We start from the raw sequence: 5,000 nt of genomic DNA on the forward strand, positions 1-5,000 counted from the left end.
CATGATGATGAAACGTAAAGCATCGGAGAGAGAAAATAAAACACAAGAGTTTATATGGAAAATCGCCCGAGACATTGTTGTCATTGTCGTTCTTAGTAAGTGACAGGACACACCGCGGTTGACAGGTTTCCTAAAAACAGAATTTGCTGCTCTTCGCTTGCTCGCTTTTCGTTGTCGGGATTAGTTGGAGTGTTGGTGTTCTATATGCAAAAACTGATTCGTCCAAGTAGAATTGATAGAATATAAAAAGTGAACAAAAGTAAAACAAATATTCTTGCGGCTATTTGGAGAAAACATGACTGCTAGGAAAACACATGAGAAAAAAGGATGGTCAGAAAAAACAGAATGCATTTTTCTTAATTTTATAAATGGTAATATAAATTATTGATATTTCTATATTCTTGGATATTTATTGAATATCAACTAATACCAATTATTTGTCAATAATGGTGGTTATAAATTGTGCAATATGTAAACATTACATTTTCAAAACGATATCGTATTCTTGTAACTTTTCCACAAACACAGTTAGAGATTTGCCATTTTCTGTGTGAAACATATACCAACATATCTTCCTTCGCGTACCTTGGTTACAATCGAATTCGTCTTGAATTGGGGAGCGAAATGAAATAGTTTAAAATTCCTTTCACAGCTCGTAAATCACGTATTTGACGCTGGTGGCTGTTGATTTTCAGTTCCGTTTCTTGGGAAAACACAGTCTGTCTGGTGGACTTTGCATGATTAGAAATGAGGGAGGCAATATTCTTTCGATTTTTTCTTGATACCATACGAACGGCAACGCGATAAGATGGTTATCCTGACCTTGCTTGTTGTCTGTTCGTCGCAATCGCCAGGTCCTAGAAGGGACACGAGCGTAATGGAAGAAAAAATAAATCCATACTCATTGAGACCGAAGCAATGCTCTAATGCCGTCGGTGTTGCCTTCTTCGTACAACACTAGCGTCTTTGCGCATCGAGCGGTCGAGTTTGGGGCTTATTCAAATCAAATTCGCATTCCTTTCATCCCCAAGATCCATCCTGCCGACCACTTCTTTTTACATGACCGTTTGCCTTTTCGAATGGTGAGGAAGGCTATAAATTTTCTGGCGAGCCCTGCTCTTCTTTCCTTGGTATGGATATATTTATCATTAAAACTCAATGAACAAATTAATTCCTCACATTTTCTTTTCCATTCATCATTCTCCGTTTTTTGTGTGTCTCACCTGTTCCAATATGTGCATATGTGAATCGCAGCTATGCTTGTTCTTGCAACGTTCGGTAAGTTGATGATCATTTCCTTTACTCGCGCCTAGTGAATATTTGATTCTATCGCTGTTATTCTTGTTTTTATTATCTCTAAATATAAATGATTTTTCTTTCTTTGCTGATAAGCAAGGTATCTATTTAGATAATCAGTTTGTCTCATGCTCCCAATAGTTTTTTTTCTTTTGTTCATCTTTTACCAACGGTAGACAAATACGAAACCCTGCACGAAAATGTAGTAAATTGAATTTTATGCAATATATAACCTACTAATAATAGTATGGTTGCATTTCCTTTCATACGGCACTTACGTGCAATTTACGATCAGCAAATGTGGTGTTTATCGATGAGAAATGTCTGTCTGAAGTTGAAATGAATCTTTCCAAAGTGTTATTAATTCACAAAGCTTACATCACTTGATTACTTGAACAAATGTTTTACAAAACACATACGTATATCTAAGCATATTAAACCTCATTGTCATTAAACCTCAATATTCCACATACTTACTTCAGTTACTACTGTATATGCTATGGCAATCCAAGACAGTAAAGTATATCCCTATCAAGAACAAAACAACCACATTCGAAGGAGTTTGCAAACAATAATTATTTACTGTTGCCGTGGACAATTGGCAGCCTTCTCAGTAAACAATTTAACTTTTTTTTAGTTATGTTCATCAAACGGATCCATTTCGAACAATTAAATCATTAAAAAAAAGATAAATTCCACTAGCCTATAATTTTTCTAATGTTTGTAGTTTTGCTGTTTGGACAGTGACGAAATTGACAGCACGTGGGTGAAGATTCTGTTTAATCATTAGCAATTTAAAGAATATGAGCAACAGCTAAGTCCTCCGACGGTATAGAATTCAGATGAACTGCGAACTTTGATATCATGGTTCGTCCTGAATATCGCAACATACGCGGTACCGGTGAGATAGAGTGGCGGTAAATATGTTAATTTTCCTACTGGGAATTTTAAAGGGATGACTGTAATGGGCATGACAATCTGGAGGTCATGTCTTACCCCTTCAGGATGAAATTAAAATTTCCAAACGAATCTTAATTTAAATTCATTACAAATTCATAACCGTGAGGCTACGGATACAACATCCCTAGTAAAAAGCTGGTGGCCCAAGGTGTTGGGAAACGGAAAACACTCTTAGTACAAATATCGACGGCAGTAAATTTAGCAGAGGTCCCAGTCCTTCCATTTCAACAAATCAAAAGTCAGCGCACGTCTAAATGTTCGATTGCATGGCAAGTCCTTTTGAGGAAAACGATTCTGCCTCAATACATTGTCGTTTGGAACAAGATAGCGCATGAGATGGTTCCAAGGTTCATTATAACATGATGGGTGAAAACCATCAAATCGGAATGACTTGATTTCAATAATTTTCCATTTATCACCATTTTCTGCGAAACACCTTAGCCGATCGTTCAAACGTCTTTTAAAGCGAGACGTAAATCTCAGATAGGATTTTTTCGATGAAAATAAACTCTTTCATTGACATTGCACAAATAATTAATAAAATAAGTGATTATCCAGCTGCTCAGAACTTTTGCTCACCTTTTTACCAGAAGCAACCGATTGCGCGGACGAACGTTTTTGCCGAATTTTCTGCTCCGTTTCCAAACGAATGAAAATCTGAGCGAACTGTAAGAAAAAATAAAACAGATTGGAAACAATCAGACTGTAAATTAGCAAATCAGACTGTACTTTACAATTTCTTAATTTGAATAAGGCCACGGTAGTTCGTAAAACCGCATAAATAACGTGGACGAGTGATGTAGTCATTTTTGATGTTTATTTACCTAATTTCTACTTTGGATGAATTTGCAATGTAAAAATTTCACAGAATACTTTTGAAATGATCGCGATTTAGGGAAAATGGGAAATTAAAGTCTTTTCTTAGAAAAAAATGTAGAACGGCTTCTCTAAAACGGCTTTTTAAATTCAATTATGACCACCACTTTGCTCACCGTGAACTACTCGAAATTTTCGAGCAACAGTTGACTAGCGAACGCAGAGCTATAAACGCGAGGATTTGAAAAATTCACCAAATGTCCGTTGAGTTTGGTGAAATTTGGGGTGAATTTCAATTCACCAAAACACGGAACAACGGGTCAAAACGGGTTCATCGGAGGTCAAAAACCGCATGAGGAAACTATAAAACGAAAAACTGCAGTGTCGAAGAGAAGGTTTGTCAAGACGTATTGAAATCATACTTTATTAGAAGCAACATGCAAAATAATTTTGATTATTCTAAGAAGACGAGTATGAAAGACTACCAGAAAAGATTGATGACCCCGAACTGGAAGCAAAAAGAGTTAGGTACCAATTTCATCCCGAAACAAGAAGAAGTCTGTGGGAAGGCAAGAAGTATGTGGAAAAATCTAAATTGTTGTAAATGGCAATTTATCATTATTAAGCGATCGTCGGATTCCTTACCTCGGATCGTTGGACGTTTGGAACTATACAGTGTTTCTATTCGAAAATATGTCAAGTGACACCAATCACATGTTGCACGTAATTCATATAAAATTCATCAAAGAATGTATCTGACTCTTCTTTTGCTTTTCCAGGAATAAAAATTTCTTCTGGTAACTTCAACAAGCAAACCAGTCAGTCGGCGTCCTTGCACACCAAATATACCTCGGAGAATCCTCATCTGGTTCAATTGGTTCATCCAGTCATAAGTTATAAGCGAACAACGGAACATCAACTTTCTTTTAATATAGATAGAAATATATCTATACTATTAGGATATTAGAACGGCTGTTAGAACGAGAGAAGGATATTAACAGGTTTTCAAGGACATGTTATAATAAAATAATTATTACCATCTACTATACTCGCAGGTGTGATTGACCATTTTTGCCTTTAGGTCCTGCCGTATGAAATATCGTAGGACCACATATGCCCAATAAAACCATGCCAAACTTTGGTAGCATGCCGACAAAGAAGCATAAAAGTCAAGCCTAGCCTATAGAGAAAATGTGATCATATGTGATACCATCCGTTTTGATTTAAACGGTTTGCATTCATTCTCCCTGGCAACAGGTTCTGCCGAGATCAGGAAGATAACAATCCGTCGTCAATAAGATAGCCACCACACAGAACCACACAGAGACAGGGAGGGTCACAATGGATAAAATCGATTGTTGGCCATGAACACTGTGCCCAATAAAATTGATCTTCGGCTACGAATATCGGACGCGAGATGCTTTATGACTTTAGGCAGCATAAATCCTACAACGTGCTTCATAAATTATGCTACGAAGTGCAAATGATTCAGTAAATTTGTTGATAATACAGCATTTCCATTCTGTTAGTTGCGCTTTAGATTGAAGTGAAGACCAAATTCACACGATGTTGGCTCACACTCTGTGCTCTGGAAACCAACGATCATGAGCATGCGATGATCAAAGTACCAATCCAGCATTTCGGGAACAAAAGATGCCGTGGCAAGCAAGATTAAAAAGGGGTACTGGAAGACCGCGACTGGGGAAGGCGATTGGAAGTTCGATTGTTTTCCTTTTGTGCCGCCACGCCGGCGATTCTCTTGCCATTGCGGTTGATTGCTTACCATTTCGGCGAAAAGCGCGAAGCTTTTGTGTTGTCGTTTGCCAAGTATACATGTGTCATTTTTTCTGTCACCACCCGCACACTCAATTCATTCCTCCTAAGGCAATCACGCTATTAATACTGGATTTTTTCTCAACCCCGCCGAG

At 37.5% G+C, this 5,000-nt stretch overlaps 1 protein-coding gene across 2 annotated transcripts in view; it reads right to left on the minus strand.

Annotated features, from left to right (window-relative positions):
- Positions 1-5,000, minus strand: part of LOC125951922 (homeotic protein antennapedia) — a 67,982-nt gene that overhangs the window by 53,169 nt on the left and 9,813 nt on the right. For both annotated transcript variants that reach the window (XM_049681073.1, XM_049681069.1), the window contains exon 2: positions 2,836-2,922. The gene's annotated coding sequence lies outside the window, so the exon portion shown is untranslated. The remainder of the gene's footprint in view (positions 1-2,835; positions 2,923-5,000) is intronic.

The sequence above is a fragment of the Anopheles darlingi genome, chromosome 2 (genome assembly GCF_943734745.1).
Source record: "Anopheles darlingi chromosome 2, idAnoDarlMG_H_01, whole genome shotgun sequence".
Classification (NCBI taxonomy): domain Eukaryota; kingdom Metazoa; phylum Arthropoda; class Insecta; order Diptera; family Culicidae; genus Anopheles; species Anopheles darlingi.